The sequence below is a fragment of the Zalophus californianus genome, chromosome 11, assembly GCF_009762305.2.
Source record: "Zalophus californianus isolate mZalCal1 chromosome 11, mZalCal1.pri.v2, whole genome shotgun sequence".
NCBI classification, from domain to species: Eukaryota; Metazoa; Chordata; class Mammalia; order Carnivora; family Otariidae; genus Zalophus; species Zalophus californianus.
In genome coordinates, this window is record NC_045605.1 from 59566898 (window position 1) to 59589027 (window position 22130).

At 40.1% G+C, this 22130-nt stretch overlaps 1 protein-coding gene and 1 pseudogene across 6 annotated transcripts in view; both read right to left on the bottom strand.

Annotated features, from left to right (window-relative positions):
• RNF121 (ring finger protein 121) overlaps positions 1-22130 on the bottom strand; it is a 76546-nt gene that overhangs the window by 47571 nt on the left and 6845 nt on the right. The window lies entirely within an intron of this gene.
• Positions 6722-6968, bottom strand: LOC113915125 (annotated as a pseudogene).

Below are 22130 nucleotides of genomic sequence, written 5' to 3' on the forward strand. Positions count from 1 at the left end.
AGGGTAATGAAGTCAACCACCTCCTCCCTTTTCCTACTTCACACAATGCCTCACAGAATGTATTCAGGTGTCCTAAATCAGGTCTTCATTTCCCTAGAATAACAGAGGTCCCATAATATCCCAGGCCAAGTGGATATAAGAAATGGAAATGCCCATTTGGGTGGTACCTTAGCAGACAATTAAGGACATTTCTTTCTTTCTTTTTTTTAAAGATTTATTTATTTGAGAGAGAGAGAGAGAAAGAAAGAGCATGCAAGCAGGGGAGAGGCAAAGAGAGAGGGAGACAAGCAGACTCCCCACTGAGCACAGTGCCCCGATGTGGGGCTTGATCCCAGAACCCTGAGATCATGACCTGAGCCAAAAGCAGACGCTTAACCGACGGAGCCACCCAGGAGCCCCGGACCACACTTCTAAATAAACAATCCAATACAGGTTTCATGCTACCTATCAAAACTCTTTTCCTTTTTTCCAACTGGGACCTGTGTCTTGCCAAGCAAGTCTGTTCACAGTCTCAAAACACATGGGACTCATTCCTATCTCTGGGCCTTTGCATATTCTTCCTTCTGCTTGCAATGTTTCCCTCTCTTATCCCATCCAAATCCAACTTGTCCTTTGAGAGCCCAGCTGCAATTTCACCTTCCCTCAAGAAGCCTGCCCTGATTCCCTAGTTTACTGAATTTGGCCCTCTACTTTTCTCAAACACGGATTTTTCTCCTTACTCAAAGTGTGGCACAAAGACTAGTATCAGCATTGTCTGGGTGCTTGTTAGAAATGCAGAATCTCAGGCATCACTCCAGACCCACTGAATCAGAATCCTCCTTTTAATAAGGTCTCTGGATGATTCATATGCACATTAAATCTGAGAAGCACTGTTCCATACCAGTCATTCATAGTCTTATCTTAGATGTGATTTCCAAGTGATGTAACTGCTTTTTTTTAAAGATTTTATTTATTTATTTGACACAGAGAGACTGTGTGTATAAGCAGTGAGAGGGGCAGGCAGAGGGAAAGGAAGAAGCAAGCTCCCCGCTGAGCAGGAGGCCTGATGCGGGGCTCAATCCCGGGACCCTGGGATCATGACCTGAGCCTAAGGCAGACACTTGACTGAGTGAGCCACTCAGGTACCCCGAAGTAACTGCTTCTTAAGGCCAGGACTAAGGAAGGTGGGGGTAAGCCAAGGGACCTAGGGCTCAAAATTTAAGGAGGCACTCATTGTACTGGCCCTCCATGCGCATGACCTTGAAAGTGAGTGCCTTGGGTGCCTGGGTGGCTCAGATGGTTAAGCGTCTGCCTTCGGCTCAGGTCATGATCCCAGGGTCCTGGGATTGAGTCCCGCATCAGGCTCCCTGCTCCTTGGGAGCCTGCTTCTCCCTCTGCCTCTCTCTCTCTCTCTCTCTGTCTCTCATGAATAAATAAATAAAAAGTTAAAAAAAAAAAAGTGAGTGCCTTGTTTGCTTCACCCTAGTCCTGGCCTGCTTATGTCTACCTTGCTTCCATCCCATAAACCTGGAAGATTCCCCCAGAGCCAAGGAGAATACACTGCTTTCTGTCTTTCAAGGAGAAGAGAACAGAGCTGAGCATATACTAAGCACTCAGTGAGTACTAGAGGAATTGAACAGAATTCTCTCCACTATGATAATAAGTATGCTGACAAACCAGCACCCCACCTGGAGATGCTTAAATGGGAGTGTAAATAAACACTTGAAAAATACTTAGTAGCTATCCGGGAAAGAAGTATTCATTTGACACCAGGAGGCACCCAGAAAATCATGTTTGTCAAAACAAAAAGAAACAACACAACTACATCTTCAAAGAAGCAAGACGACTCCACTGAAGGGAAAACTAAGGAAGATCCAAAGAACTGGGCCAGCCATGGGGTGTCTCTCCATGATGGTGGTCAAGCATGTTACTACCTATACCTTAGTCTCTCCGCCTAGAAAATAGAGAATAAGACTTCTGACTTCATTGTGGGGCTGTGAGGGTAAGAACATTCAAGGTGACCAAGTGATTTCCTTGCCTTTCCTCCTGGGAGAGTGGAAGCACTTTATAAAGTATCAGGAGAGGCTGTGGAACCGAATACTGATGAAGCACAGGAGACTACTGCTTTTCAGAGCCTCAGGGAAAATACCTCAGAAGGGCAAGCACTAAGGAGGAGACTAGACCTGGGCTTAGAGGACTGTTCAGCACTTCATGAAGTACTATGAATGCAAAGAGTAGAGACATGATTTAGCTTTAGTATTTGCCTCCTGAACCAAATGATTCTTTAAACTACATCCATATTGGTCTTCTAGCACAAGTGGAAAAACAAGGAAAGCTGTAAACCATAGCTATAATTAACCCGTACCATCTGGAAATACATCTTTATTTGCTCCCTCATTAATGAGTTTATTCATCTGGGTCCAAGCAGTAAGTCAGTCTGATTGTGCCCTGTCCAGAGCTCAGGTAGCTAATTAAGGAGGCTCTCCAAGCATGGTTACTGACTGATGGGTTCACATCCAACTCCCAAGACCCACACATAGAATATTTTCTTGCCAACCAATCCCTCCCTTCCTAGAAGCTCACAAGGCCCTTAGTAGTACCAATCTACCTAAGTCCAGATTTGAAAAAGTTAAATCAAAAATGTCAGGCACAGAGCTAGAGAAAATTTCATAAAAAACAGAAAATGCTCAGGTGCAGAAGATTCAGGGACCCACCCCTGTAATCCAACAACAGGCCTCTTGTACCCCACAAATATTGGATACTCTGTGGTCTGAGCTTTTACACAGGCTGGTTACTTTGTCCATTAAGGCCCTCTCTTCCACCAAACTACATTATGCCTTCCTACAAAATGCTGGCCAAATCCTCCTGGCTCGAAGGCTCTTCAGACTGACCCCATTCACTGAAGAAACAAACATCCTTTACCGTCCTCCTAAGCATGGGCCATAGCCCAGTAGCATCAGCACCCTGAGAGCTTATTAAGAAACAGAGAATCTCAGACTCTACTCGAGACCTCCTGAATCAGAATCTACACTAAATAAGATAGACAGGTAATCCATATACCCTTTAAAAGTTTGAGAAGCCCTGCTACTGCACCCCAGCACTCACATTCACAACTTGTCCTACAATCATACACTTCAATGCACCTGATTCTTTTAATAACAGCTGTACTGAGATCTAATTCACATACCATAAAATCCACCCATTTAAAGTGTACTATTCAGTGCTTTTTAGTATATTCAGAGTTGTGCTGCCACCACCACTTCTAAGTTTAGAACATTTTACCACCCCAAAAAGAAACCACATACCAGTTAGCAGTCCCTCTCCATCCTCCCCCCAGCCTAAGAAACCACTAATTTACTTTCTGTTGCTATCTACAGACTGCCTAGTCTAGATGTTTCATATAAATGGGATCATAAACATGTAGTCTTTTGTAACTGGCTTCTTTCATTTGCATAATGTTTTCAGTGTTCATCAGGCTGTAGCACGTATTGTGGTTCATTCCTTTTTATTTCCAAATACTGCACTGTATGAACATACCACATTATAGCTATCCACTCATCAGTTACTGGACATTTGGGTTGTTTATACTTTTTAACTATTACAGATAATGCTGTTATGAACATTTATCTACAAGTCTTTGTGTAGACAGGTTTTCATTTCTCTTGAGTATATATACCTAGGAGTGAAATTGTTGGGTCATAGGGTAACTCTATGTTTAACCTTTTGAGGAACTGCCAAATTGTTTTCCACAGCAGCTGTACCATTTTACATTCCCACCAGCACTGCATCAAAGTTCCAGCTTCTCCACATCCTCAGCAACACTTGTTATTCTCTTCTCGATAAAAGCATCCAAGTGGGTGGGAAGTGGTATTGCAATGTATTTTCAATTTTGCATTTCCCTGAAGGATAATAATGCTGAGCACCTTTTCATATGCTTATTGGCCATTTATATATCTTCTCTGGAGAAAAGTTATTCAGATCCTTTGTAAAAATAGACGGCGCCTGGGTGGCTCAGTTGGTTGAGCGGCTGCCTTCGGCTCAGGTCATGATCCTGGAGTCCCGGGATCGGGTCCCGCATCGGTCTCCCTGCTCAGCGGGGAGTCTGCTTCTCCCTCTGACCCTGCCCCCTCTCATGTGCTCTCTCTCTCTCATTCGTTCTCTCAAATAAATAAATAAAATCTTTAAAAAGAAAAAAAAGACTATTTTAGATCAGTTTTAGGCTCACAGCAAAACTGAATGGAAAATACAGAGATTACCCATATGTCTCCTGCACCCAAATATGCAGAGCCTCCATTATCCAACATCCCCCACCAGAGTAGTACCTTTGTTCCAACTGATGAACCTACCCTGACACATCATTTCACCCAAAGTTCATAGTTTACCTCAAAGTTCATTATTAATGTTATACAGCCTACTGGTTTGGGCAAATGTATAATGTACACAGAGATGTATGCAACATTCAAGTATCATACAGAGTAGCTTCCCTGTCCTAAAAATCCTCTGTGCTCTGCTTATTTATCCCTCTATCCCCCCAACCCCTATCACACACTTATCTTTTTACTGTCTCTATGGTTTTGACTTCTCTAGAATGTCATATAGTTAAAATCAGATGTAGCCTCTTTACACTGGCTTCTTTGACTTAGTAATATGCATTTAAGATTCCTCTGTCTTTTCATGGTTTGATCACTCATTTCTTCTTAGTGAATAATACTCACAAAGATATTCCATTGTCTGGATGTACCATAGTTTATTTATCCACTCACCTACTGAAGGACATCTTGATTACTTCCAACATTTGGCAACTGTGAATAAAGCTGCTATAAACATCTGTGTGCAGGTCTCTGTGTGGGCATAGATTTTCAACTCTTATGGGGAAACACTAGGGAACACAATTACTGGATTGTATGTGTTGTTCTCCTTCAATACTGTATTGGCTATTCTGGGTCTTCTGTCTCTCCATTTCAAGTTTAGAATCACTTTGTCAATATCCACATGATAACCTGCTGGGATTCAGACAGGCATTGCACTACATTTATAAATCAAGTTAGGAAGAACTGACTTGTTGACAACATTGAGTCTTCCTATACCTGAACACTCCATTTAATTAGTTCCCCTTTAGTATATTTTTAAGGATTTTATTTATTTGAGAGAGAGAGAAAGTGAGCACAGCAGGAGAGGGGCAGAGGGGCAGGGAGAGAGAGAATCCCAAGCAGACTCTGCACTGAGCACAGAGCCCAAATTGGGGCTCAATCTCACGACCCTGAGATCATGACCTGAGCTGAAGCCAAGAGTGGGACACTTAACTGACTGAACCACCCAGGTACCCCAGTTCTTCTTTAATATTCTGATCAGAGCTTTATGGTTTTCCTCATATAGATCTTATAAAATTTTGCTAGATTTTTATTACTATTTATGCTTGTATGTCACTTCTATGGAGCTAAAATAAATGGTATTGTGTTTTTAATTTCAAATTCCACTTGTTCATTGCTGATAGATAGGATGCAACTGGCTTTTTTATATTAACCTTGTTAGATTTACATTACCCTGAAACCTTGCTATAATCAAACAGTAGTTCCAGGTGTTTTTTTGTTGATTCTTTTGGATTTTCTACATAGACAATTATGTCATCTATGAATAAAGATGTTTTTATTTCTTCCTTCCAAATCTGTATACATTTTACTCTTTTCTCATTACATTAATTAGGACCTCCACAGTATGACGTTGAAAAGCATGGTGAGAGGGGACATCCTTACCTTGTTCCTAAGCTTAGTGGGAAAGCTTCAAACTTCTCACCATCAAGGATGATGTTATCTGTAATTTTTTATAGATTTTTTTTTTAAGATTTTATTTGAGAGAGAGACAGAGCGAGTGTGCACACAGAGTGAGAAGGAGAAGCATGCCAAGCAGGGAGCCCAACACAGGGCTCGGTCCCAGGACCCCGGGATGATGACCTGAGCTGGAGGCAGACGCTTACCCGACTGAGCCACCCAGGCATCCCTGCAGATATTTTTTACCATGTTGAGGAAGTTCCTCTCTCTTCCTAGTTTTCTGAGAATTTTTATCTTAAATGAGTATGGGATTTTGTCAAAAGTTTTTCTGTATCTATTCATACATTTATGTAAATTTTTCTTCTTTAACCTATTGATGTGATGGAATACAGTAACTGACTTTCAAATGTTGAACCAACTTACATACCTGGGATAAATCCCACTTGGTCATGGTGTATGATTCTTTTTATACACTGTCGGATTCAATTTAATATTTTACTGATGATTTTTACATTGATGTTCATGAGAGACACTGATGTTCCCTCTTTCACTTATTAGTAATTTGTGTCTTTTTTTCTTAGTTAGCCTGGCTACAGACCTACCAGTTTTATCAATCTTTCAAAGGATCAGATTTTGATTTTTATTTTCTTTACTGATTTCTTACTTTTAATTCATTGATTTCTGCTGTTTTTCATTACTTCTTTTCTTCTGCTTAATCAGGTTTTAATTTGCTCTTTTTCTAGTTTCCAAAGGTGGATCCTTAGGTGATTGATTTTCATTTTCTTATTTTTTCATGTCGTGGACTTGCTTCTTTAATTGGAGATGAACTCAGGAGCCAATGGCAAGGATCCACACTCTAAGAGAAGAGCCAACTACAGAATGGTGGTCCTCTCAAAGAAACCAGTAACTTGCATTTGATTTTTCCAGCTTGGCTCATTCCCAAATGTTTAAGATTTGGATTCCTAAAGTCTTCTTCAGCATTTAACTAATTCTTTGTGGGTGGAAGCAGCTGGGACTGTTTGTCCACACATAAACTGATCCTTGTCATAAATCACTTTTATAATGAGAAAGCAGCTAGAACACGTTGCCATGTCTTCCTCATTCTCCTAATCTTCCTTGGTGATGCACAAGTTATCCCCACACGGGAAGGGGTAGAAATGTCTCCAAGTCTTCATCATACTGGAAGTCCTCAATCTCCACCTCATCATGAAACACAGCCATCGTCACTAGGGCCAGCGAAGGTCTGTCACCTCCACCTACCAACACTGCCCTGGGACAGTCTAACTTGGCAGGCTCAGGCCCCAGACCAGGTGATTGATTTTAGATCTTTCCTCTCTTCCCTCTAAGCATGGTTTTTGCTGCATCCCACAAATTTTGGTAAGTTGTATTTTCATTTTCATTTAGTTCAAATGTATTTAAATTTCTCTTGAGATTTCTTCTTTGATCCATATTTAGAAGTATGCTGCTTGATGTTCAAGTATTTATGGATTTTCTAGCTGTCATTCTGTTATTGATTTCTAAGCTGAATTCCATTATGCTCTGACAGGGGACAATGTATGATTCCTATTCTTTTAAATTTGTTGTGTTTTATGGCCCACTTTGTGGTCTATCTTGGTGAATGTTCCATGTAAACTTGAGAATGTCTCTATTCTGCTGTTGTCAGATGAAGCAGTCTATAGATGTCCATTATATCCAGTTGATTGACGGTGTTACTGAATTCAGCTATGTCTTTACTGACTTTCTGCCCGCTGAATCTGTTCATTTCTGACAGGAATGTTGAACTCTCCAACTAGAAAAGTGGATTTGTCTATTTCTCTTTGCAATTCTATCAGTTTTTGCCTCACATATTTTGACACCCTTTTGTTAGGCACATACATATTACAGATTGTTACGTCTTCTTGAAGGACTGACTCTTTCATCACTACATAATGCCCCTCTTGATCCCTAATAACTTTCCTGCTCTGAAATCTGCTCTTTCTGGGGTGCATGGGTGGCTCAGTTTGTTAAGCACTCAACTCTTCATTTTGGCTCGGGTAATGATCTGAGGGTCATGAGATCGAGCCCTGCATCAGGCTGCACACTCAGTGGGGAGTCCGCTTGAGATTTTCTCCCTCACCCTTTGCCCCTCCCATCCCCCCCAACCCGTTCGCATGCTCGTGCTCTCTAAAATAAATAAATAAATCTTTCAAGTCTGCTCTTTCTGAAATATAGCTAGTCTTGCTTTCTTTTGATTAATATTAGTATGGTATATCTTTCTCCATTCATTTACTTCTAATTTATATGTGTCCTTTTACTTAAAATGAGTTTCTTATAGACAACATATAGTGGATCTTATTTTTTTATCCACTCTGACCATCTTTTAATTGGTGCATTTAGACCACTGATGTTCAAAACAACTACTGATATAGTTGGATTAATATCCACTATATCTGTTAATATTTTGTTTGTTGTCCTTATTCTTGGCTCCTGTTTTTTTCGTCCAAGTTTTGTGATTTTTTTTTTTTTCAAGTAGGCTCCATGCCCAGGGTGGAGCCCAACACGGGGCTGGAACTCACAACCCTGAGATCAAGACCTGAGCTGAAATCAAGAGTTGGAAGCTCAACCAACAGCCACCCAGGCACCCCCAAGCTTTTGTGATTTTAATTGAGAATTTTATATGATTATAATTTCTCCCCTTTCTCAGTTTATCACTTATATTTCTGTTTTTATTTGTTTTAATGGTTGCCCTAGAGTTTGCAGTATACATTTACAACTAATTAAGTCCACTTTCAAATAATACTATACCACTTCATGGGTAACATGAGTACCTTATAACAAAATAATCCTAATTCCTCCCTCCCATCCTTTGTTTCATTGCTGTCATTCACTTAACTTTCTCATAAGCATATCTATACATGCACACATATGCATAATCAAATGCAGTGTTGTACAATTATTCTGAAAAAACTGCTATGCTAGCTCAATTAAAAGTAAAAAAAAAAAAGGGAGCATCTACAAAAATACTATAGCTTACATTATATTCAATGGTGAAAGACAAAATACTTTTCCATTAAGATCAGAAACAATGTCAGCATGTCTACCCTGACCACTACTATTCAACATAACACTGAAGTTTTTAGCCAGCATAAGGCAATAAAAGGAGATAAAAGGCACACAAATTGGAAAGAAATCAAACTGCCCCTATTTGCAGATGAGATGATGTCCTATGTAGAAAATCCCAAAGAATCTACAAAAAGAAAAAAATCCTAGAATAAGAGTTCAGCAATATGGGAGAATATAATATAAACACACTCAAAAAATACACTTCTATATATTAGCAATGAACACATGAAAACTGAAATTAATACAAAATTTACAATCATTCATAAAAAAATAAGTAAAATAAATATTTCTATTCTATCTTCAGTTATTCCTTTCTGATACTTCCTTCCATTTACATAAAGATGTAAATCTGAGCTTCTGACCTCTATCATTTTCCTTCTCTCTAAAGAACTTCTTTTAACATTCCTTGCAAGGCACAGGTCTACGGGGGGACCAAATTCTCTCATTTTTGCTTGTCTTTACTTCTCCTTCTCTCTTGAAGGGTAAAGAATTCTAGGCTGGTGGAGTTTTTTCTGTTTTTTGTTTTGTTTTGTTTTTTTTAAGAGAGACAGCATGAGCAGGCCTGGTGGGGGGGACAGAGGGAGAGAGAGAATCTTAAGTAAGCACCGTGCCTAGCACGGAGCCGAACACGGGGCTCAACCTCATGAGCCTGAGATCATCACTTGAGCTGAAATCAAGAGTCAGACACTTTGAGTCACTCAGGCGCCCCTTTTCTCAACACTTTAAACATTTCATTCTACCTCTTCTTGATTGCATGGTTTCTGAGGAAAACTTGGATATAATTCTTATCTTTGCTCCTCTGTAGGTAAGGTGGTTTTTCCTCTGGTTTCTTTCAGGATTTTCTATTTTTGATTTTCTAGTTTGAAAAATGATATGTCTAGGTGTAGTTTTTTTTGGCATGGAAGGTTTCTGTTTCATTGTTGTTTTGGCATTTATCTTGCTTGGTATTTTCTGAGCTTCCTGGATCTGTGGTTTGCTGTCTGACATTAATTTGGGCAATTCTGTCATTATTGTTTCAAATATTTCTTCTGTATCTCTCTCTTTTCTTCTTCTGGTATTCCCATGATGTGAATGTCTTAAGTCTGGACTGCTGTTACAAAATGCAATAGATTGGGTGTGGCTTATAAACAACAAATATTTATTTCTCACATTTCTGGAGGGTGGGACGTGCAGGATGATGGCACCAGATTTTGTGTCTGGTAAAGGCTTCTGGGTTCATAGATGGCCATCTTTTTGCCATGTCCTCAAATGGTAGAAGGCGCTAGGGAGCTCTGTGGGGCCTCTTTTATAAGCTCACAAATCCCAATTATGAGGGCTCTGCCCTTATGACCTAATCACTTCCCAAAAGCTCCACCATCTAATACCATCACATTAGGAATTAAAATTTCAACATATGAATTTGGGGGGAACACAAACATTCAGACTATAGCAATGTATAACACAACTTTTGTAGTTGTCCCGTGGTTCTTAGATATTGTTTTTTTCTAATGTCTTTTCTCTTTACTTTTCACTTTTATAGGTTCCTACTGAGATACCCTCAAGCTCAGAGATTCTTTCCTCAGCCATGTCCAATCTACTGATAAGCCCATCAAAGGCATTGTTCATTTCTGCTACAGTGTTTTTGATCTCTAGTGTTTCTTAGAATTTCCATCTCTCTTGTTCTTGCATGCTACTTTATCCATTAGAGCTACAAGCATATTAATCATAGTTGTTTTAAATTCCTGGTCTAATAATTCCAACATCCCTGCCATATATGAGTCTACTTCTGATGCTTGGTTTTTCTTTTCAAACTGTGCTTTTGGGGCACCTGGGTGGCTCAGTCAGTTAAGCGTCCAACTCTTGATCTCAGCTCTGGTCTTGATCCCAGGGTCGTGTGAGTTCAAGCCCCACAATGGCCTCCATGCTGGGCAGGGAGCCTACTTAAAAAAAGAAAAAACAAAAAACTATGCTTTTTGTCTTTTGGTATGTCTTATAATTTTTTCTTGATAGCTGGGCATGATATGCCCAGTAAAAGGCACTGCTATAAATAGGCCTTTACTAATATGGTAGTAAGGTATGGAGGGAGGGGAAACATCCTATAGTCCAATGACTGAATTTCAGTCTTTTAGTTAGCCTATGCCCTCTGCAGTATAAACTTCACAAGTGCTTCTCAGTTCTTCACTCACCCCTCTTAGGTGGGAGAGGATGGCTTGAGTGGGCTGGAGTTTGGCATTTCCCTTCTCCTACATGAAAGCCCAGAGCTGGCTAGAGTTGGGTATTTCCCTTCCCCTGGGTCAGTTAGCCTCTGGCTAACTAGTTTCTCCTGATGGCAGACCTTGTTAAGAATAGAATGCTCTGCATAGTTCCTTTATCCCCCCCAGAAGCATGAGGGGATTTTTCTTAACACTCAGTTTAAGAACCTAATGGATATGCAGGAGGTAGAATTCACAAAATTGGTGGGCGGGGGGGGGGGGGGCTCAATGACTGAGTCTCCCTGGAGCTTTTAACTCTCAGAGTTGTCCAAAGTGAGCCTCCAGCAATTCACCAACAATTACAGGCCAGGTTTCCCTATTCCAGAATTGGTTCCCACAGATGTCTGCCTCTGTAAGTTGTGATTCTCTGTATTCAACTATTGGTCTCTCCAATTTTCCAGGCAGCAATTTGCCCTTATGAACTCACTTCTCTTACAAATCTAAGAATTACTGATTTTTCGGTTTGTTTGGTTTTTTACTTGTTGTTAGGACAAAGTGGTGATTTCCAAGCTTCTTACATGCTGTATCAGAAACTTTTGTCCATTTTTTAATGGCATATTTTACATTTTTATTGTTGAGTCATAAAAGATCTTTATATATTCCAGATACAAAGTCCCTTATCTGATATATGACTTGCAAATATTTTCTCCCATTCTGTGGGTTCTCTTTACTTTCTTGATGGTGTCCTTTGCAACACAAAGTTTTTCATTTTGGTAAGTTCAACTTATTTATTTTTTTAATTCCTTGTGCTTTTGGTGTCGTATCTAAGAAACGATCATGATTTGGCCATGATTTAGGACTACGTTTTCTTCTAAAAATTTAATAGTTTTAGTTATTATATTTAGGTCATTGGTCCATTTTGAGTTAATTTTTGTATATGGTATGAGGTAGGGATCAACTTCATCCTTTTGCATGTGGCTAACTAGTTGTCTCAGCATCATTTGTTGAGAAGACCATTCATTCCCCATGTGCACCTGATTCTTCACATTGGCTCTTTTCTAAGATGGTACAATACCCTTGTTTCCCACATCATTTTCTTGAGTATCCTCACAGCTCTATAAATTTGCTGACAGAACATCAGAAAAGACCAAGAGATAGTTGGAGAACTGTATATAATACCATAAATAAGTACATAAACAAGAAAACAAATAAATAAGGCCTCAAAGCTATCTGTGAAGTTTGATACATTTATTCATTTACTCAATTCTCACGTAAGGTACTCCTGTTCTAAATGTGCAGGTCCGGGGCTAGGTATGGGGATACACAGATGAACCAGACTTTTTTCTTGCCCTTGAGAAGACAGATAAAAAATAAAATAATTCAAAAGTATGAATTTACTCAGCCCAGGGAGCACAAGTGTTTCCACTCTACAAAAGGCAGAGATGAGATATAAAGGAAAGAAATGACTCATTGAAGATCACAGTTGCAAAGAGTGATGCGGAAAGGGACACAGAACTTACGGGAGATATCAAAGACTGTGTTTAGGGCCTCAAATGACCAAATCAATGACTAGTCACAATGTCCTCCTAGAGTCACATTATGATTTTCATGGGGCCCAGGTACTTCTGCCTTTGTGGGCCCCTTTCTCCATTAAAAAAAAAAAAAAATACATACGGATATATTTTTAAATATAGTGCTCACTATTGGAGCAATACAGAGATGATTCTGTGTAAGGATGACATGCAAAAATGTATTTTACGACTGCATTGCTATAAAGATGTATAATCCAAGCTGGACTGTATTCACTTTTTTCTTCTTAAAGGAAATTAAAGACACTTTTGTGGGTCTCTGGGCACTTGTCTACTATGCCTAATGGATAAGTCAGCCCTGGGTCCTGCCGTCTCCCCACAGCTATGGAGCAACTGTTCTCTCCCCAGCTGCCAAGTTACTTTGCTCTACTGCTTCTAAGAGTCTCTTCTCCCCTGGGCCTATCTGATCAAGCAGCATGAGGTTTAAGTTCACACTAAATCTCACTGCCTAAATCCACAATAAAAAGTAGCCTCACTCTAATCATATGAGCACTATAAAGTCATCAGAAAATCACTTGACAATAATGTGTATTCTGCGTTCAGGATGGGTTTAGATACATTCATGAATAATCACACCCCCTCCCCCCAAAAAAAGAAACAGACATATCATTGACCTGCAAACACCAAAGGCATGGGAAGCATGTACCTGGCATCTTGAAAGTACCCAATAAATATGTGTTTGTTCATTCAATCACAAGACAAGCATAAAACAAAGTCTATTCCCTTATAAAACTTAACTTCTAATAAGAAGACAGATAATAAACACGTAAATAAACATATATTTATACATATGAAATAAATTCTGGTAGTGTTATGAAGGAAAATAAAACATGATAAGAGAAGAAAGTGAAAAGGGAGACTATTTTGTTGCTACACTGTAGATACTCGTTTCCCCAGAAGGTTTCCAACAACATGAGAACCATGCTGGGTGAGACAGCCAGTAAAACTTACCCCATGTGCTATGTCTTAGTTCCTTGGGTTTTATCTCATTCCCACTTTTCACCCCAAGAAAGGGCTTTAGGGCAATGACTACCTTTCTCAGTGAAGAGAAGAGCAGTTGAGAAGAGCTAGTAATCCAGCAGAGCTATTTAATTGCTCTATGTCAATAAACAGAGAACTTCCTCTATGCTTCAATTTCCCCATATATAAAATGATGGGGTTAGCTTAGGTGATTTTTGAGCCCCTTTAAAGCTAAAATGCTGTAATAATCCACACCAAATCTGTCTAACTCCCAAGCTTTGGAGTCAGCTGTAATACTCTGGCTTTCCGAACTACCACAGTTTCCTTAGTTACCACAGAACTAAAAACAAAATGCCTTCAGTGCGGTAAGGTGTGATTTAACAGGATGCTACCAAATTAAATCAATGAAACTTTACTAAGTGACTACCATAGGCATGCATCAGAAATATCCATCAGTCAGGGAATGGCCTCTTGTCCTGGCTTCAAGTGCCTGCTAACTGCAAAGGGCCCTAAACTCTGGAACCCCATCCACCAGGGCAAACTGGCATTTCAGAGGTCCCAGCTGATCCTTCCAAGTTAGAGACTGATCAATCATGCAGCTAGAGACTTCATTCTTTCATAAAAATTAGAGATGAATAAACCCAACCTTTGCCCTTGAAGTAGTCACAGTTGGTGGGGGGCAGGGAAGGGGAGGAGACAGGACACAACAGACTATTAACCATAAAATAGTATGACCAGGATAACCACTGACATTTTAACAAAATGCTACGTAAGCACAGAGAAAGGAGAGATTAGCTATCTCCTGGACCTGGTAGGAATACAGCACACAAGGCTGGCTTCCTCCTCTATCCTGTGGGGACAGATGCTCTGGTCCACTGGGTGATTAGGATAACAAGTACAGAGCGCTGTGAATTGTGCAAGACTGTTGAATCACAGATCTGTACCTCTGAAACAAATAATGCAATATATGTTAAGAAAAAAAAAAGATAGCAGGAGGGGAAGAATGAAGGGGAGTAAATCGGAGGGGGAGACAAACCATGAGAGATGATGGACTCTGAAAAACAAACTGAGGGTTCTAGAGGGGAGGAGGGTGGGAGGATGGGTTAGCCTGGTGATGGGTATTCAAGAGGGCACGTTCTGCATGGAGCACTGGGTGTTATGCACAAACAATGAATCATGGAACACCACATCAAAAACTAATGATGTAATGTATGGTGATTAACATAACAATAAAAAATTTAAAGAAAAAATAAAAATAAAAGGATAACAAGTACAAAGGTTCACAGGCTCTCCATATTTGTAGCTTTCCATTTTCCTCTCATTCACATTCTTCTTCAACCCCGTAGCCTTGCCAACAATTCAAGGCCAATAAATCAAAGTGCAACCACTTCACTTTTAAAAAGGACCTCATGAATCAGCTGGGAATCATGCAGACGTTGAATCTGCTTAGGCAAACTTTAAGGCCTGATACGACAGCACACTTTGAACAGGGAAGTGAAAGTAGATGCTGGTGGTAACAACAGCTGTGGCTGCTGTCTGCCTGTCACCCCTCCCTCTCTACCATCACCAGAAAGCCGGGCCAGCTGAGTTGGGAAGGCAAGCTCATCCTCTAGGTCAGTTAAGGTGGGAAGCTTTCTAATGAAAATTTTCAAATATATTAAAAGTAGAAGGAATAGTTTAATGACCTCTCTCCCATTCAACAATTATCAAATTTGGGGGCACCTACCATTCTCTGGTTCTTCAATTCCTTTCCCATCAAATTCCTACTTCTCAGATTAGCTTCCTCCCCACCTGGCCCTCCTCTCTCACCTTTTCCTACATGCCCTCCAACCTCCCATGTACTCTATACCTTTCTACCCATTCTTTTAGGACCCAATCCAGATGCCACCTCTTCCATCAACCCTTCCAGAGCAAAACTATCCTTTCTATGAACTCCTAAAGTCTTTATAGTCTGTTCTATTCATCTGCTCATCATATCTACCCACCTATGGAATCTCCCCTGAATTTTTTCATTGCCACACCTCAGACTTTATCCCTTGTTCTCTCCTAGACTATTGCAGTGACCTCCAAGTGATCTCCCTGAATCTAATCTTGCCAGAACAGATTCACACATAAAAGCAGCCACAGTGATTTTTCTCAGATACAAAACTGACCCCATCGGCCCTCTACTTAGACAGACTTTGATAACTTTCTATTGCCTTCGGATTAAAGCCCGAACTTCTTTGTATGACACACAAGGTACTTCATAATCTGGTCCAACTAGCTACTTATCTCACCACTTTCCACCAAATACTCCAGCCACACTGAACCACCTACCATTCTAACATGCTCTTCCCTTTTATTGCTCAGTGCTTTGGCCAGTGCCATCTTCTCTCCCTAGAATTCTTTCCTCACCTTCACTGTCTAGTTCATCTCTATTCACTCTTGAAGATGTAGCTCAAATATCACCTCCTCCATGAGACATTCTCCACTGTTATTCATTCACACATCCATTCAACAACTGTTAGATGAACATATGCTAAGTTTTAGACTGGGGATACAATGATAAATAACAGCTCTCACTCTCAAGATGCTTAGAATCTATTAGATCTCCTCAGGTGGAGTGATTCCTATCCTCTTCTGAAGAAATCTGCAATTCACATATATCTCCAAGGTCACATTTATTAGTTTTTATACTTGTTTCTGAGTCTATTTCCATAACTAGACTCTAAGCATCTTGAGGTCAAGGATATTTTCTTTTTTTAAAAGCTTTGTTGAGGCAACCCCTTCAGGTCCCCTCCCTCCTTGGGAGCTTTGTACTATCACTTTTGCCATCGCTCAACAAACCTTGCTTTGCTGCCCACCAAAAAAAAAAAAAAGCTTTGTTGAGGTACAGCATCCATTTTAGGTGGACAACTGAATGTTCATATACTTACAGGCTGTGCAACCATCTTATTTTATAAATCATTTCCATCACTTTAAAAACCTCATGCTCATCTGCCAACTCCCCATTCACACTCCCAGACCTAATCAACCACTAATCTACTTTATATCTCTATAGATTTGCCTTGTCTGGACCTTTCATATAAATGAAATCATACAAAATGCAGTTTTTGACTGGCTTCTTTCAAACAACGTGTTTTTTCAAGGATCATCCATGTTCTAGCATGTATCAGTATCACTCCTTTTTCTTGCCAAATAATATTCCACTATGTGGATATATGTTTTATTTATCCATTTATTAGTTGATAGACATTTGTATTGTTTCTACTTGGGGGCTATTATGAATATTGCTATGAACATCTGTATATAAGCTTTTGTGTGGACATGTTTTTATTTCTCAAGTGTATGTCTCAGGAGTGGAATTACTGGGTCATCTGGTATCTCTCTGCTTAACCTTTTGAGGAACCACCAAATCATTTCCCACATCAGCTGCATCGCCTTGCATTTCCACTAGCAGCATGAGAATTCCAATTTTTCCACCTCCTTGGCAACACTTGTTATTATGTCCTTGTTATTATAGTATCATAGTGGGTATCTCATTGTGGTTCTGATTTGCATTTCTCTGATGGCTAATGATGTTTAACATCTTTTCATACACTTACTGGCCATTTGTATATTTTCGTGAGAGAAAAGTCAATTCAGACTGTCCAGTTTTTATTGGGTTATTTATCTTTCATTGCATTGTAAGAGTTCTTTATATATTCTGAATCCAAGTTCTTCATCAGAAAGATGATTTGCAAATATCTTCTCCCATTTAGCAATCTTACTGGATGTGAAGTGGGTCTGAGGATCGTTTGAATCTTATTCACCTTTGTATTTCATTCAAAAAACCAGCCTGGGGGTGCCTGGGTGGCTCAGTCAGTTGAGCGGTTGAGCATGTGACTCTTGACTTCGGCTCAGGTCATGATCTCAGAGTTGTGGGACTGAGCCTCACATCAGGCTCTGCAAACAGTCTGCTTGGGATTCTCCCTCTCCCTCTGCCCCCACCCCCCATTCGCACGTGCATTTTCTAAGTAAAATCTTAAAAAAAAACAAAAAACAAAGAACTAGCCTATAATTTGGTACACTGTATATATTCAATAAATGTTAGATGGATGTTACTTAACGTTAACAGCTTTGATGACAAGGAATGGGTCTTACTCATTCAGCAACCCCCTCATACTTCACACCTAGCACTGCACACAAAGCACATGCTTTGGAAATACACAGAGACTGAGTAATCCTCCCTTGAACAAACAGTGGAAATGATGTCAAACAGAATGGCCAAACAGAATTTTTCACATTTCCTCTTTTCCCCCCGAAAACTTCTACCCTGGTCCCTCCTGTTTCAATACCTGGTACCGTCAACCATGGTGTTGCCAATTAGTCAAGTTAAAGCAAAACAAATCCCAAAAACCTGAAAGTCAAGCTTGATTATTTCTCTTACACCTGATATCCAATCCACCAGCAAGTCCTATAGGCTCTACTTAAAACATATTCTAAATTCATCCACTTTTCCCCATCATCTCTGCTATTCCACCCCCAACGCTATCATCTCTCACCTGAACTACTGCAAGTCTCCTAAGTACTCTCCTTGAATGCCCCTCTACAATTCATTTTCCTCAAAGCAGCCAGAAAGATTTTTTTTTTTTTTTTTTTAACAAAAACCAGCAGGGGAACGTGGGTGGCTCAGTTGGTTAAGTGCCTTTGGCTCAGGTCAGGATCTCAGGGTCTTGAGATCCAGCCCCGCCTCAGGCTCTGCTTGGGTTTCTCTTCCTCTCCCTTTCTCTGCTCCTCCCCATGCTTACTAGGGCGCTCTATGATAAATAAATCTTTAAAAAAAAAAATGCAAACCAGCTCACCTCACTCCTGTCTTTCAAACCATCCAAAATCTTTTCCCTGTACTCTCAATAAAATTCAACATGTTTAGCAGCATCTATGAGGCCTTACGGTTCTGACTCTGCCAAACTCCCTGACCTCATTGGTACGTTTTTCCTTGATTTGGACTATGATTCAGACACACTGGCTTTCACTTTGGTCCCACGACATGCCTAATTCATCCCACTGATTTGTACCTTCTCCCTCCACTTGACATACGTTTGCTTCCAAATCTTCAAATTGCTAGGTCTTCTTCATTCGGGTGTTGGTTCAAATATCACTTCATAAGCTTTTCATAACCTCTCCTAGTTGTTCTCTGTCACATCACCCTACTTTTCTCAGAGGACTTGTCACCATTTGGAGTTCTCTTTTTGTTATCTGCATGCCCCCATTAGAAAGTAAACTTCACAAGAGCAAGGGCCTTGGTTGTCTTGTTCATTGCAGAGTTACTGGGACCTAGAAAAATGCCTGTCATACTGAAGGCACAAGTATTTGAAGAAAGATTGAATGAACAATGCAGATGACGTATTTAATAAATGCTTGATGAATGTGTGAGTGAATGAATTAGGGAAGGGAATGGAAAGCACAAAAAAAAGTAAGTGGAAGCATTGCTATTTAATATTTTTATAGCTGCTCACTTTTCTCCACCTTCACTGCCTTTGGTTTTGCTCAGATCCTCATTATCTCTTAGCTACTGAAGTACTCCCAACTAATTTCTTCTTTCCTTCTTTCCCCAACCTGATCCCTCCAAAAATAACTTCTACATTTCTATCAGACTTGATTATTCTGATATAGATCTGAACATGTTACAAGCCCAAGCTTCTCAGCATGTTATAAAGGCCTCTCCAACCTTAGAGCTCACTGTTATCCCCCTACATTTAGCCTATATTTCAGTTTTACAGAAATACTTTCAGTTCCCAGAATATTCCATGTTGTTTAATACCTGCAAGCCTTTGCTTATCTTTTCAATTTGCTGTACCATTTTTCCCTACCTCACAGACTCCACCTATTGAACTCAAATTTAATTCTTAAGAACAAACTCAAGCATCTTCTCTGTTAAGTCTTTAATGATTCTCCTAAGCAGAGTTAATCACTCCCTCCTTTGGGTCACCACAGTATATAACAACACCCACTTACACTATACCACAATTATTTGTTTCCATGTCTGTCTTCCCCTACATGACTATCACCCCCCTGAGAGTAGGAGCCAGGTCTTCATCTTTGTCTCCCCTGCATAGTATTTGGCATATATAAGCACTCAATAATTGATGACCGAAGGAATGAATAAGCCTATCTTAACTCCTCAGCCTGGCATTCAAAATCAACCTTATGTTGGCCCCAATCTATTTTTCTAGATCTAGCACTTAGTCCTCACCTACTTGATGATCTCCAAATACATCCTTCTTTTTCACATTTACTTAGAGGCCTTTATTCCTGAAGTTCTCTCTCTAGTGACATTTAAATCATCCATTAAGGTCCAGCTCAGAAGGCTCCCTCTCCATGAAGTCTTCCCTAACATATCAATGAGAACGGATTTGCTTCCCCCATAGTACTTTGTTTTTTGTACTGATAAGGTAATTAGGACCTCTTAATTTTTTAAGATTTTATTTATTTATCTGACAGAGAGAGACACAACGAGAGAGGGAACTCAAGCAGGGGGAGTGGGAGAGGGAGAAGCAGGCTTCCCGCTGAGCAGGGAGCCCAATGTGGGACTCAATCCCAGGACCCCAGGACCATGACCTGAGCCAAAGGCAGATGCCTAATGACTGAGCCACCCAGGCACCCCTAGGACCTCTTATGTTATAATTATAGCCACTATCTTTCCAACTGGACTACATGTCCTATTTTCTAACAGAACTGTAAGCTCCTTGAAAGCCAGAAACATGATCTAGCATCTTTTCTCTCAACCCAAGTGCCTAACACAATGCCTTGCATGAAGCAAACAGTTATCAACAAATGTTTTAGTAGTGAAGAATAGTATGCTTAAGGATTAGAGATTCCATGCCTCCATTCTTTCACATATGTGATTTCACTTACCTCGGTATAAACTGGCCTCCTATTCATATGGTAAACTTTCACCCCTTCTTTAATAATCAGCCCAATGTCACATCCTCTCTTAAGTCTTCCCTAACTCTCGCAAATACACACTTACACACTCCATCCATGTACCTGTGGTACTTTGTATAGAACTCCACTCATTATACTATATTGTCATTATCACTTGATGGTTTCTCCCCCACTAGACCATGAATTCTTTTGGAGCAGAGTTAGTCTCATTATCCATTTATGAATTCCCAAGACCAAATAGAGTACCTGGCATAATTAAATGCTCAATAAAGATGTGGTGAACTTTGAAAATAGTGAGTCCATGTAATAGAGCACACCAGCAGTAGAGATCATGGAATCCTATAGCCAAGTTCAAATCCTACCTCCACTTAAAACCTAGGCAATCTTAAATAAATTAAAATTACTTAGCTGTGTCTCCATTTTTCTCATCTAGAAAATGAACATATTAATAGCATTATAATAGAATTAAAAGAGCTAATGCCATGTAAAATGCTTACTATAGTGTCTGGTACACAGTATGTATTTAAAAAGTTAGCTACTGTTATCATTAGAATAGAAGAAAAAACTGTCTTGCAGGGTGCTAATTGACAGACTCAAGAGGTTAGGCTCAATCCTATGGGCAATGGGAAATAAAATGTCACTGGAATCCTCTTAAGTAACAGACATATTAAGTTATTGAGAACACCCTACTGGGAAAGGGGAAGGAGAATCGAGGGAACACAAACCTTGGCAGGCTTATGCTTATGCTCTCTGCCTCGTTCCCTGCTTCCTCTTTCCCCACTGTTTCTCCCTAGTTGTCCAGGGCCAAAAGCCCCATGGCCATAACTCAGCATTCCCTTAGGAAAGCTGCACTTTAGAGAGAACTAATGAGTTTATGTTTACCTACAGATTTTCCTCTGAGGAGCAAAAAGATAGCAACTTCAAGAATGGAAAACACAAAGAAATAAAGTGGAGATAAGGCAGGACACCAGATGGATTATCTTGGGTTGGCTTTCAGGGAGTAGGCTTTCAGGACAAATAGCCCCATGTGGATTGAGCCTACACACCCCAGAGGCATCCTCTGGCGGTGCCTGTGCTTGCATGTGCTTCCATGGGTCAAAGAGGCAAAGAAGCAGGATCTAGGAAAAGGAATGAATACTAAAAAGCTGAAGCTACAGAAATAAGAATTCTAGCCCAATTTGAAGAATACTGCACCAGAAGTATTCAAAGAGGGAATAGGCTGACCACAGAAAAAAAGCTCCCTACCATTAGAGGGATTTAAATACAGACTGGGAGTGATCACTTGCTGGGGACGTTCGACATGGGTGATGGACTAGATTTAAGACTCAAGTTCAATAAACATTTGAATATCTACTCTATGCTAGCCACTGTGAGAGATGAGGTGCTAGGAACACAGAGATGAAAAATGGTATGGTTGTCCCCTCCAGGAGTTCATTGCCTAATCGAGGAGATGAACAATATAACATGGTAAGTGCTGGCAGAAATCTACATAGGGTACTATGCGGCAGAGAGCAAGTCCTCAGATTCTGTGCCTATGACTCACTGGTAAGGAGCAATATGCCATTAATTACAAATGGAAATGCTTCATAAGCAGTTTAAAAGCAAATGTTATCAGGTGCTATTGTGTTACTTCAAAAACAGACAGTTAAGCATGT